Source organism: Mus caroli, unplaced genomic scaffold (assembly GCF_978045245.1).
Source record: "Mus caroli unplaced genomic scaffold, Mus_caroli_1 scaffold_9, whole genome shotgun sequence".
NCBI classification, from domain to species: Eukaryota; Metazoa; Chordata; class Mammalia; order Rodentia; family Muridae; genus Mus; species Mus caroli.
Genome location: NW_028227264.1, coordinates 128,907,155 through 128,922,175, shown reverse-complemented (window position 1 = coordinate 128,922,175; position 15,021 = coordinate 128,907,155). Strand labels below are relative to the sequence as shown.

The following is a 15,021-nucleotide window of genomic DNA, read 5'->3' as shown; positions in this document are numbered from 1 at the left end:
TTCTCTTTTCAAAGTGTTCCTTTTTCTTCCTGCAACTAGCTGGCTGAAAGTTAGAGCTGCACATAGTTCCTGCTGAGATAGAACAAAGGCTACATTGCTCAATCCATACATTACATATGGGATTTTTTTGGTACAAATGTGATATTAAATACATGCACATATTGTCAAACATTCATATCATATATCTAATATATCAAACATTTTTCATTTCTTTGCGACATTCTAAGTTCTCATTTCTAATTTTTCTTACTTGAGATGCCTGGAACATAATCAATATATGTATATTTTATGTGTACCTTGTATTTTGAAGTATATTCTGTATCTAGTTTTTCCAATTAGAGAAGTGTGTGCAAGATGAACACTTCAGTATTAACTCTTTAATCTAGAGAGATTACTCTTTTTTATATGTATGTACAAACAATTTATAAAACATAAAATGCTCAAAATTTTCCACATATTTTCTTTTATTTGGTATCCCAGGAAAGTATTCAAAATTGAGATACAATTTTTTTCATAATGAAATGTTTTAAGTAGAGGCTTCAAGAAACTTCAATCAAACATTTTGTGATAATGACTAATATGAGTTACATAGTAAAGCAGATAACTGAAAATCCAAATATATATTAGGGGCCCACCTTCATACAAGAGGGTGGATTATCACATCATTAAGTTTTTTATAAAAAAGACCTTGAATTCTATAATGATTCATCTCTCCAGTTTATAAGGCATTGATAATGCTGAAAGTAATGATTAACCCTGTTCTGGCTTTATGTTCTATTTATTGGTTATGATTTTTATGACTCTGTATTCACTATAAGTTATTGATTTATTCATATTCATACTGATATTACAGATGAGAAGAAGTTGAAATTACCTTTCCAAGTCAAAAACAATTCAGTGAATATCTGTTTGGAAACAATCTTGGACCTATACAATGTTAATTTCTTTTTAAATTTTTATTGACTATTTATTTACATTTCAAATATTGTCCCACTTCGTGATTTCCCCTCCAAAAACCCCTATCGCAACTCCCTGCTTGTAATATCATTCGTAGTCTGAATTAAATACTGACATTTACTCTATCTTCTATCTCTCATCCCTTTTGAGTTTTAGTCTTTTAAGACATCCACTTAGCCCATAGGGGAATGAAACATGGTGTTTCCCCCTCCAACTCCCACCTCCTCTCTACCTTCCAGATTGAGCCCTCTATGGTCAGAGTCAAGGTTTCTCAGGGTCCAGGTTACTGTAATAACTATTCCTATGACTGAAAGGTTTTATTTCATTGACACATAACTGAATATTTCCTTTTATAAGGCAGAGCAAGAAAAAATTTCATTTTACTCTGTTGGAGAAATTTTATAACTACCGTTTAGTTTATTGATTTGAATTAGCTGGATATAAATTAACTCAAACAAGTCAATGGCCTTTCTCTACACAAAGGATAAACAGGCTGAGAAAGAAATTAGGGAAATAATACCCTTCTCAATAGTCACAAATAATATAAAATACCTTGGCGTGACTCTAACTAAGGAAGTGAAAGATATGTATGATAAGAACTTCAAGTCTCTGAAGAAAGAAATTAAAGAAGATCTCAGAAGATGGAAAGATCTCCCATGCTCATGGATTGGCAGGATTCATAAACTAATCTTATAGTATAAGCATAACTTTTTTCCTTGCCAGACAATTCCCAGTTATTGGAACTTCATACCATAAGACAAAGCCTTCACTCTCTTTATAGTGTGAGATAAATGGCTAGTCTGTGTCTCAGGTTTTAGAGCTGAGATACTCACTGAGGCAATTGTATCATTTTAACATTTTCTTTTTTACTAAGTTTATTTGTTATTTTTTCTTTAAACTTTCTAGAGGACAAAAGGAACTCCTACAAAGGTTTTGAGGTTTGTTTGTTTTTTCCTGTGAGTAGACATACATTATATTTCTTAGTTACTATGTCTCACTGAAATCTCTTAAGCTTACAAGGGAACTATGATTCCATTACTGTTATGGCTCAAAATTTACCAGGTGATGAATAAAAATCCACTAAATAGGTTTTTTCTTTTTGTTTGTTTGTTTTCATATTTTTTCCTTTTTTATTAGATATTTTCTTTTTATACATTTCAAATGCTATCCTGAAAGTTCCCTATTCTCTTCCTCCACCCTGCTCCCCTACTCACCCACTCCTGCTTCTTAGCCCTGGCATTCCCCTGTACTGGGGCATATAAAGTTTACAATACCAGGGGGCCTCTCTTCCCAGTGATGGCTGACTAGGCCATCTACTGCTACAAATGCAGCTAGATACATGAGCTCTGGGGGTACTGGTTAGTTCATATTTTTGTTCCTCCTATGGGGCTGGAAGTTTTAAAGTTGCCTCATTATAACCATTTTACATTATTGTGCAATAAGAAAAAACATATTCCACCTATAGGGTTGCAACCCTATAGGTGGAACTAAAACATCAATCAAAGAAAACACATGGTGGGACTCCTCTCTCTAGCTGCATATGTAGCAGAGGATGGCCTAGTAAGCCATCAAGGGGGGCGAGGAGGGGGGCTTGGTCTAGTGAAGATCAAATGCCCCAGTATAGGGGAATGCCAGGGCCAGGAAGCAGGAGTGGGTGGGTGGGGGAGCAGGGGGAGGCAGGGAGAGGATAGGGGATTTTCAGCGAGGAAACTAGGAAAGGAGATAACATTTGAAAAGTAAGCAGGGCAGTTGTGGCACACACCTTTAATCCCAGCACTTGGGAGGAAGAGGCAGGTGGATTTCTGGCCAGCCTTGTCTACAGAGTGAGTTCTAGGACAGCCAGGGCTACACAGAGAAACCCTGTCTCAAAAAACCCAAACCAAACAAACAAAAAAAGAAAACATTTGAAATGTAAAGAAAATATTTAATAAAATTTTTTTAATTCCAAATAACCTCATCTAGTAGTGCAAACGCTCTGCCATTTTCATTCAATTTTTCAAAAATAAGGAAACTTTTTTAAATCTAATTTTGTTTCTTGTTTTGTTTTGTTTTGATTTTTGCCTATTGACATTATATCCCCTCAGGGGATACTCTGGGGAGTAGGGAGAGCCAGAGACATCTGGCAGTCTCTGGAGATTGGTCAGAGGGACCAAGTTTTGTTTATGAAATGGAAGCTTACCCTTCTAATTCTTTTGCCTGCTTGTGGAAGATGAGAAAGGGTTGCATGTGTCTGGATCTGTTGGTTTCTGTTTTGTGTGTTTTGTGTATGTGTTCGGAGCTATGTGAAAAATTAGAAAAGTGCTAGTGTAACTGGAAAAGCCCTACTGGGAGCTGATTGCAAATGCAGCTCTTAAAGGGCAGGCAACCTTTTGCTTGTAATAGAGAGTTAGTTTAAAATTAGTAACTCAGAGTTGGAGTCATTCTAAACAACATGTGGCAGGAGCGAACCCAGGAAAACAGGTCTTTAAAGATACTTCAAAATAGGGATAATCGGGCTGGTGAGATGGCTCAGTGGGTAAGAGCACCCGACTGCTCTTCCAAAGGTCCAGAGTTCAAATCCCAGCAACCACATGGTGGCTCACAACCATCTGTAATGAGATCTGGCGCCCTCTTCTGGAGTGTCTGAAGACAGCTACAGTGTACTTACAGATAATAAATAAATAAATCTTAAAAAAAAAAAAAAACCAAAATAGGGATAATCTTTGGGTCAGTACTCTGGTAGAGTGCTCAGATTGAGAATGTTTGCCTTTGGGTATACATGGAGCTCAGCTCAGAGCAGCCTCAGGGAGGTTTGTGTGGCATTTCTTTTGCTTCACAAACTGTGACTGGGGAAGTTCCTGGGACCTCACCTCTCCCTGCCTTCAGGGAAGATTCCTTAAGATTCAGAGGCAATATCTTTTAATACTTAGGTTTTTAGCTATACTAGAAAATCATGGTCCTAAAAATCTAGAAAGAAAAATTGATTTGCTTCAAAATTTTATTTTCAAAAGTTTCCAGGAGATGTTAATTGGCTGAGACCTCACCTTAAACTCACCACAGGAAAACTTAAGCCTTTGTCAGGTGCTATTAAGTGAGACACAAATTAACTGGCAAAAAACAAAAGGCCTTACAGAAATTAAAGAAAGCTTTTATAGCTGTTATCAATTATAATCAATGGTAATGAAATACTAGCTGCCTATTTTAGTTATTGGTTATTAAATGTGCCCACAACAATTCCTTGGCTAGAGAAAACATTGTTGTAAAATCTTCACCTCAAAGTAAAGTTTCAGCATCATATTAAGGCCGCTGTGGTGCTAACAAAGAATTGTGAGATAAATTCATATATTTTAGAAAAGCTATAACAAAAATTGTGTATTAAAAACCTGACTATGTGTTTCTTGTTCCAAACAGCAATTAATTTGGTTATTACAGAATATTAATATTTGATCTATTGTATATCATTATTTTAAATAAAATTGACAATCATTATCCCAAAGATAAGTTAAAAATTGTTTTTATGCATGCTTTTGTATCTTCTATAAATTCATGCATGCATGCATCTCATTTACTGTGTTTAAAAACATCCCTCTTATGGGAGAAAAGTATATGTGAATTGGATCACACGCTTATTCTTTTGAGCTTCCCCCTGCTTCAACACAGATAATTAAATTGTGTGCTGTAGATGGTGTTTTAAACTGTTGAATAATCAAGCTTAATTTGTATCTTTATTTATATATATCTCAGAGCTTACAATTGCTTGAAATTATTTATCTCTCAAATGCTATTAATTCTCAAGCTTGCAATTGTTTATGCTGCTCATTAGAAAAAATACTGTTCCTTTAAAAAGACTGTTTTTGGACAGTTAAGAAATTGTCCTGGGTTGACTGGAAAAGACCCCCCAGGATTTGCTTTTGTGTTATAGAGATTTACAAAAAGCTTTAGCTGAAAAGGATTACAGATAGCTCTTTAAAGGATACAAACTCAGGATCCTTATAATTATTTGGGCTTTAGACTTACTGATCAAACTGTTTTTCCCCAGAAGATAGTTATTCACAGAGACAACTTAAGGACTTTGAATGATTTTCAAAAAATGTTGGGTGATATTAATTGGCTTCACCCCTATTTAAAGCTCACTACAGGGGAGTTGAAACCTTTATTTGATATTCTAAAAGGGAGTTCTGATCCTACCTACCCTAGATCCCTAACCTCAGAAAGATTGCTGGCCTTACAACAAGTGGAAAAAGCTATTGAAGAGCAATTTGTCACTTATATAGATTACTCTTTGCCCTTACATCTGTTAATTTTTAATACGACTCATGTGCCTACAGGATTGTTATGGTAAAAATCTCCTCTAAGGTAGATACATTCGAGGATTTCTCCTAAATGCAATATCTTGCCATATTATGAAACAGTAGCCCAGATGATTATCATTAGAAGGAAGCAGGCACTAACTTATTTTGGCAAAGAGCCAGATATTATTGTTCAGCCTTACAGCGTAAGTCAAGACACTTGGCTGAAACAGCATAGTACAGATTGGTTGCTTGCTCAAATAGGATTTAAAAGAACAATAGACAGCCACTACCCTCAAGATAGGTTGATAAATTTTTTGAATGTACATGAGGTGATCTTTCCTAATATGACCTCTTTACAACCCTTACACAATGCTGTTCTGGTGTTTACTGATGGCTTCTCTAAAGGGCGAGCTATATATCTTATAAATAATCAACAGGTAATCATAAAGACTCCTGGGCTCTCAGGTCAATTAGCAGAATTAACAGCAGTACTGAATGTCTTTCAGTCTGTGCATGAGAGTTTTAATATTTTTACTGATAGTTTATATGTTACACAATCGGTACCCTTATTAGAGATCTGTGGTATATTTAACTTTAATATGCCAGCAGGATCCCTGTTTTCACAATTGCAAAACATCATTTTTGCCCGAAAACACACGTTCTATATTGGCCACATACGATCTCATTCTGGTCTTCCTAAACCTTTAGCTGAAGGCAATGATGGCATTGACAGAATTCTAATAGGAGAAGCCTTAATTTCAGATCCTGTTGCTTTGGCCAAATGTGATCATGAAAAATTTCATCTCTCTAGCCATACCTTAATTTTCTGACATAAGATCACTAAGGAGGCAAGAATGATTGTAAAACAACGTCCTAAATGTCTTACATTATCTCCAGTGCCACATTTAGGAGTTAATCCGTGAGGTCTTATGCCAAATATGATTATATTTGACAAGTGGATGTAACTCATTATGCAGAATTTAGAAAATTAAAATATATACATGTTTATATTGATACTTGTTTATGATTTCCTTTTGCTTCTCTGCATACTGGAGAAGCCTCCAAAACCATAATTGATCATTGCCTACAAGCCTTTAATGCCATGAGATTGCCTAAACTTATTAAGACAGATAATGGGCCATCCTATTCTAGCAAAAAATTTACTTCATTTTGTAAAGAATTTGGCATCAAACATAAAACTGGAATTCCTTATAACCCCATGGGACAAGGAATAGTTAAACGTGCTCATCGCACTTTTAAAAATTGGCTTTTCTTGCTACTATAAATATGCTTGCTTAAATCTTATTAATAATGACAAAAATTATTGCTTTAGGGTATGATAAATTTATAGAAAGAAAGTTAGATTGAAAATATTTAGTTAGGTATGAGTTTCAAAAGAAAAATACATAATCAATAATCCTGTTGTAAATTCCTTTTGTGTAATGATTTTAATCTATTTTGAAGAACATGTTTTTGTGGTGATTTTTTTTTAGAGAATATGAAACTTGTGGCTATGGTGTCATCTTTTTTTATATACAGAACTTTGACTTCATGGTATAAAAAGGCTAAAAGAAAAAATAAAGTTGTTGAAGTCAAAAAAAAAAATTGACTTTTAAAACAAAACAGGGGCAGTTATATCCCCCAAGGTCACCAAAGGCACATCTTGTTTTTGCTTTATTTGTTCTAAATTTTTTGCAAACTGATGTTAAAGGTCAGTCTGCAGCAGATCGCCACTGGCATCCAGTTACTTCTAGTTCTTATGCCACGGTAAAGTGGCGGGACCCATTAACTAACGAATGGAAGGGTCCACACCAGGTCCTAACCTAGGAAAGGGGCTCAGTCTGTGTTTTTTTTTTTTCACAAAAAGAAGATGGAGTGTGATGGCTGCCTGAGAGATTAGTTCATCAACTGGACACAGATCCTGAATCTTCTAGTAAGTATGACTTTAACCTTGATTATGGCTAAAAATCCTCTTTAGCCAAAAAGTTAAATTAGAGCACAGCCTCCACTCCCAGGGAAGCTTTTCTGCAATTCTCAAAGTCATCTCCCCTACACCAGGAGCTCTAAGTCTAGCCTGATCTTTGCTAATTTGCACTTGAATGGAGTACCTGGACTTCCCCAAAAGAAGCTTTTGTACTGTGCTTTTCACTGTCTCGACTTTGTTTTTCAAGCAGGTCAGTCAACGCCCTTCAGCCTGACTGCATCCCCACCCCTAACAGTGCACAGGTGGCAGTTATTAATCTTCATCAAGAAGAATTCTAAGTAGATATTGTGGCTTTGGTCTGATTTGGGAATAAGGTATGCTACTAGGGCTGGTTAGTCAATGACAGGCAACCAGATCACGGATCATACCAATCTAAGAAAGGGGCACATACCAAAAGGCCTTGGCTGTTGATAATACACCACTGAGCCATGTTTGTGTAAATTATAACACAAACTAGCTGCATGTAAATTCCTATGACAGAATTGGATGGTTCAAGAGAATCTGAGATCCTAAGGCTGGCATGGCTGCCAGCCACCATAATTCCCAGGCAGGACTATGGAACATCAATAAATTTTATGCCTCAGTACAGCTCTTTTTTTTTTTTAATATTAATAACAAGGAGGGGATGTAGCCTCCCACAAGCCTGAAGCAGGCTGAGCTAGAACTTGACCTTGCTGCCACTAAGGAGATTATCTAGGGTGGAGCCTTCCTCCCTAGATCACTCTATTGTTCAGCCACTGTTGCTGTTCCTCTTCAAGATACTGCTACCTGCTGAGAGGCCCCCCGCTATTCTGGAGACTATGCCCTATCCTGCACATCATCCCCTGCACCTGGTTCCAGGCTCCAAGGGTGAATTGGTGGGAATGGACTTTTCCCCCTCTTTTATAAAAGTGTGTCCACCATTAAACATTTGAACCATGCGCAGACTAGTTGTCTTAGTTCCATTATTTCTCAACCCGCCTAGGCTCCCTCTTTTCTTTCAGTTACAAGATACCTTCCAGGCTCAAACTGGGACATGAGAGCCGCAGGCTGGCCCCAACACCCTATTATTGCCTGTGAGGAGTTGATTGCCAAAAAATTATTATCTTGATTCCTATGTGACTTTTAAACATGGGGCTCCAAGGATTCTTTTGTTTCTTGTCTCTATTCTATTATAGTTGGAATATATATAAAGTAATAGTAACATTCTTTAGTGCTAAGTATAGCCAGAAACTCAACTCTTCTTCATTAATCGAATGCCCATCACAAAACCAGCGATTTATGCTATGCATTACTGTATTGTAGCTCACAAGAAAGCAGGAACACATATGTGTTTAAAATGACAGATGCTCACTCATGGAAAGTGTGTGCCAGGGGCTCAGATACTTCAGAGCCTTTGCAGGATCAGTGTGTTTCCCTGAGAAACCTTGGTATTTACATCTCTGATGCACTGTCAGGTTCAACCTGGGCCTTTCTGTTAGCATCTACAGAAAAACTGCCAACAGATGCCATGCAATGACCTCCAGCCAAAGGGTAAGTATGAGCACATTTTACTCTGCTTATGTTCACATGTATTCTTGTATGTACTATATACACACATGCAGGATGATGAATGGGAAATATAGTGACATGTTTTCCCTTTAATAATCAACAAATTGTTTAATAATCACTATTGAATTCTTGTGCTAGCATTTCATAGAAAAATTCTACAGTAACTTATGAAAATTTTGCTGAAATGATGACCCTAGAAATTATGAGCATACCTGACTTAGAAAGACTCAAAAATAAAATTCCTCACAAACAAACATTTTTTTTGTTATTTTATTTTTTATTATTTAAAAAAAAATTTTTAATATTTTTTATGTGTTTTCTGCAATTACATTTCCAATGCTATGCCAAAAGTCCCCCATACACTCCCCCCCCCCACCCATCCATTCCCACTTTTTGGCCCTGGCATGCCCCTGTACTGGGGCATATGAAGTTTACATGTCCAATGGGCCTCTCTTTCTAGTGATGGCCTACTAGGCCATCTTTTGATACATATGCAGCTAGAGTCAAGAGCTCCAGGGTACTGGTTAGTTCATAATGTTGCACCTACAGGGTTGCAGATCTCTTTATCTCCTTGGATACTTTCTCTAGCTCCTCCATTGGGGGCCCTGGGATCCATCCAATAGCTGACTGTGAGCATCCACTAATGTGTTTGCTAGACCCCGGCCTAGTGATACAAAAGATAGCTATGTCAGGGTCCTTTCAGCAAACTCTTGCTAGTGTATGCAATGGTGTCATCGTTTGGAGGCTGATTATGGGATGGACCCCTGGATATGGCAGTCTCTAGATGGTCCATCCTTTTGTCTCATCTCCAAACTTTGTCTCTGTAACTCCATCCATGGGTGATTATTCCCAATTCTAAGAAGGGGCAAAGTGTCCACACTTTGGTCTTCATTCTTCTTAAGTTTCATGTGTTTTGCAAATTGTATCTTATATCTCGGGTATACTATGTTTCTGGGCTAATATCCACTTATCAGTGAGTACATATCATTTGAGTTCTTTTGTGATTGTGTTACCTCACTCAGGATGATACCCTCCAGGTCCAACCATTTGCCTAGGAATTTCATAAATTCATTCTTTTTAATAGCTGAGTAGTACTCCATTGTGTAAATGTACCACATTTTCTGTATCCATTCCTCTGTTGAGGGGCATCTGAGTTCTTTCCAGCTTCTGGCTATTATAAATAAGGCTGCTATGAACATAGTGGACCATGTGTCCTTCTTACCAGTTGGAAAATCTGGATATATGCCCAGGAGAGGTATTGTAGGATCCTCCAGTAGTACTATGGCCAATTTTCTGAGGAACAGCCAGACTGATTTCCAGAGTGGTTGTACAAGCTTGCAATTCCACCAACAATGGAGGAGTGTTCCTCTTTCTCCACATCCTCGCCAGCATCTGCTGTCACCTGAATTTTTGATCTTAGCCATTCTGACTGGTGTGAGGTGGAATCTCAGGATTGTTTTGATTTGCATTTCCCTGATGATTAAGAATGTTGAACATTTTTTCAGGTACTTCTCAGCCATTCGTTATTCCTCAGGTGAGAATTCTTTGTTTAGCTCTGAGCCCCATTTTTTAATGGGATATTTGATTTTCTGGAGTCCACCTTCTTGAGTTCTTTATATATATTGGATATTAGTCCCCTATCTGATTTAGGGTAGGTAAAGATCCTTTCCCAATCTGTTGGTAGCCTTTTTGTCTTATTGACGGTACCTTTTGCCTTGCAGAAGCTTTGCAATTTTATGAGGTCCCATTTGTCGATTCTCGATTTTATAGCACAAGCCATTGCTGTTCTATTCAGGAATTTATCCCCTGTGCTCATATCTTCGAGGCTTTTCCCTACTTTCTCCTCTACAAGTTTCTGTGTCTCTAGTTTTATGTGGAGTTCCTTGATCCACTTAGATTTGACCTTAGTGGAAGGTGATAGGAATGGATCAATTCATATTTTTCTATATGATAACCACCATTGTGCCAGCACCATTTGTTGAAAATGCTGTCTTTTTTCCACTGGATAGTTTTAGCTCCCTTGTCAAAGATCAAGTGACCATAGGTGTGTGAGTTCATTTCTGGGTCTTCAATTCTATTCCATTGGTCTACTTGTCTGTCGTTATACCAGTACCATGCAGTTTTTATCACAATTGCTCTGTGGTACAGCTTTAGGTCAGGCATGGTGATTCCACAAGAGGTTCTTTTATCCTTGAGAAGATTTTTTGATATCCTAGGTTTTTTGTTATTCCAGATGAATTTGCAGATTGCCCTTTCTAATTCGTTGAAGAATTGAGTCAGAATTTTATGTTGGTGTCCTTGATCCACTTGGACTTGAGCTTTGTACAAGGTGACAAATAAGGGTCTATTTTCATTCTTCTACATACAGACAGCCAGTTAGACCAGCACAATTTATTGAAGATGCTTCCTTTTATCTATTGTATATTTTTGGCGTCTTTGTCAAACAAGTGTCCATAAGTGTGCGTAGTTTTACTTCTGGACCTTCAGTTCTATTCCATTGATCAACATGAGTGTCCTTGTACCAATACCATGCATTTTTTATCAGTATTGTTCTGTAGTATGGCTTGAGGTCAGAGATGGTGATTTCCCCCAGAAGTTCTTTTATTTTTAAGAATTGTTTTTTACTATTCTGGGTTTTTTTGCTTTTCCAGGTGAATTTGACAATTTCTCTTTCCATGTCTTCGAAAAATTGTGTTGGGATTTTGATGGGGTTATATTGAATCTGAAGATTGCTTTTGGTTTGATGGTCATTTTTAACAATGTTAATTCCACCAATCCATGATAATGGGAGATCTCTCCATTTTCTGAGATCTTCTTCAATTTTTTTTCTTTAGAGACTTGAGTATATTGTCATACAGACCTTTCACATGTTTAGTTAGAGTTACCCCAAGATATTTTATATTTTTGTGGCTATTGTGAATGGTTTTGTCAATTATAATAAAGAGTTAAGACTATCTCAAACCAAAACAAGGTTGATCCAAAACAATATGACATGGATATGGCTCTTTAATTATGTCAGCATACTCCTAATTACCTGAATCAAAATTATCACAACATAATGAATACAGAGATGAAATATGCTACTATTGAATGTGTTTGCAAAATAAATATAGGGAATTTTATTTTATAATTTTAATACCAAAAATAAATATTTTTTATTGGAATCCTCCTGGTAAAAATAAAGGAAAAAAACTTCAATGTCTAGAGAATATTAAACTTGCAGCTAGTTGGAGACCACTGGAGTTTTCATCACAAAAATCAAATAATCAGGTGATTCTGTTTCACATTTCCACTTACAACCTGGGGAAAAATAATCCTTTGTAGGAGCCTGTCTTAGGAATCACAAAATGTTACTACATAGACATCTTATTGTGACATTCAGAGGAAAATAAAATAAACACTAACTATCACATATAGAAAATATATTAATGTATATGAAAATATACATCTGTCAAAAACATTTGAACTGAAACACATCTAAATGAAGCCATTGGTGAGGGGGTGTTGAGAGAGACCTGTTTCATACATAGACATGGTTGTCCTAGAACTCACTATGTAGACTAGGCTGGCCTCTAACTCACAGAGATCTACCTACCTCTGCCTTTCAACAGCCAGGATGATATGTGCCACTACACCCTATAACCTAAATGAATCTTTAATAAGCCACAGTAAAAAGTACTTTAAACACAGTAATTAGAATGCACCTGAATAAATATGTTTCAGCTAATAATTAATATTAAAAATGAGCATAATGTTAAGATTATCTTAACAGAACACTCTTCATTTATTTTAGTATTTCTCTTTTATAATCTGTTCTGGAGAGCTGGGCGTGGTGGCACATGCCTTTAATCCCAGCACTCGGGAGGCAAAGGCCAGTGGATTTCTGAGTTCGAGGCCAGCCTGGTCTACAGAGTTCCAGGACAGCCAGGGCTATACAGAGAAACCCTGTCTCAAAAAGCAAAACAAAACAAAACAAAATTCTGTTCTGGGAAGAAAAAATTTAGGGAAAGGCAGAGTGTTGAACCAAAAGCAATTAATTTAAAGGGACAGTTTTTTTGTGGAACAATGTTTATAAGATTATGTGTTAAACTGATAATAATTAATTACAGCAAGATTATAGGCTCATAAAAATAGTAGTATGGAATGTATGATTCAAATATAAGCTATTATGTGACACAAAGAAATGTTCAAACATTAGCTTGTACTGTGCACTTGCTTCTACACTATACAATGGTAATACGGTGATGACACTCAAGCTAGCTTCTCTTGATATTGGCACCTGACTCTATAAAATCTTTGATATTTTTCAGCCAGATTGGGCAAGAGACAAGAATCAAGAATGAGAAACCGAACAGTAACAACCTTCATTTTGTTGGGTCTCACAGATGATATTCGGCTGCAAATTCTGCTTTTTATCTTTCTGCTTTCTTCTTACGTGTTGAGTTTATCTGGTAACCTAACAATCATCACACTCACTCAGATTGACCCCCATCTTAAAACACCTATGTATATTTTTCTCAAAAATTTCTCCTTCTTAGAAATTTCACTCACAGGCTGGTGAGATGGCTCAGTGGGTAAGAGCACCCGACTGCTCTTCCGAAGGTCCAGAGTTCAAATCCCAGCAACCACATGGTGGCTCACAACCATCCGTAACAAGATCTGGTGCCCTCTTCTGGAGTGTCTGAAGACAGCTACAGTGTACTTACATATAATAAATAAATAAATCTTTAAAAAAAAAAAAGAAATTTCACTCACAACTGCTTGTATTCCAAGATTTCTATACAGCATATCATCTGGGGACAAGTCCATTACCTATATTGCTTGTGCCAGTCAACTGTTGTTTATAGACCTCTTGCAGTTACAGAATTTTTTCTCCTGGCTACCATGTCCTATGATCGCTATGTGGCCATCTGTAGACCTCTGCACTACATGACCATCATGAATAGCAGAGTCTGCAAGAACTTCATCTTCTTCTGTTGGGTAGCAGCACTGATCATCATTCTCCCACGGGCCTGGAATTCTGTGACTCAGATATCATTGATCATTTATGTTGTGATGCAGCTCCTCTCCTGAAAATCTCTTGTTCAGACACATGGTTGATAGAACAGATGGTGATAGCTGGAGCTGTGTTGACATTCATCATCACCTTTGTGTGTGTTGTCCTTTCCTATGTTTATATCATCAAGACCATTCTGAGATTTCCCTCTGCCAAGCAAAGGAAAAAGGCATTTTCCACCTGTTCTTCCCACATGATTGTTGTTTCCATTACTTATGGTAGCTGCATCTTCATTTATGTCAAGCCTTCATCCAAGGACGATGTAGCTATCAATAAAGGGATTTCACTTCTTATCATATCAATTTCACCAATGATGAATCCATTTATGCACTGAGAAACAAGCGAGTAAAGCAAACTTTCAATTACTCAATTTAAAAAATTGCATTCCTCTCAAAGATGTAAAATAATTAAAGAATAATAAATTTAAAGAAAAATGAATAAATGTAAATTCTGAAGCTTTATTATAGTAATATTCTATCCTTGGTTTTTTGGTTTTTGGGGTTTTTTTTCTTTTTATACTCATACTTTCTTCTTAAACTTGCATACTATGAACATGACTTTATCTATATGGATTCAAACCAAACTTATGTTTAGTCTTGCAGTCAACCTGAAATTGTTGTATGACTGTTATCCCTAGAAACACAATAGATTGTGATTTTATACCATACTTTCCACACTTTTAGGTGTGCCTTTTTATTTTACACTGTAGTTAATCAAATGAGTGTGGAAATGATATGTCCCACTGATAGACATGACCTATAAAAGTATTCATTATCCATCTGTCACTTAGCAAAAAGATGACAATTCTTAAATTACTTTCTATGCTTTGTGCTGGTTTTGAATAATCTAATTAATATTTCCTCTATAAAACACTCCAGGAAAACTTTCCCAATCACTACCAAGTTGAAACTTCCATTAACCATTTAGGTGAACAAGAAACTGATTTAAGTTCTGTCCATTTATCAAGTTTTCAAAATTTTTCAGTGAGCAGTTAGTGGTTATTATTAAAACCTATTATTAAAACCTAAGGTGCAACATTCATACATACTGAGAAAAGAAAGGAAAACTAAAAACATGAAAATTTATACAAAGTAGTTGGAAAAATGATAACACAGTTGCTTTATTCCCTGAAGACCTGTAAGCCATGATAGCTTGGAATTATGCAGGCAATCTTCACTGTACTTTATCTCTTCCAAATGCAATTCTCCAAGGTCGTCCCAACT

General features: G+C 36.5%; 1 pseudogene; it reads left to right on the top strand.

The window, feature by feature from the left end:
* Positions 1 to 13,081: 13,081 nt before the first annotated feature.
* LOC110303343 (olfactory receptor 6C2-like) lies at positions 13,082 to 14,200 on the top strand (annotated as a pseudogene).
* The last annotated feature ends 821 nt before the right edge of the window (positions 14,201 to 15,021 follow it).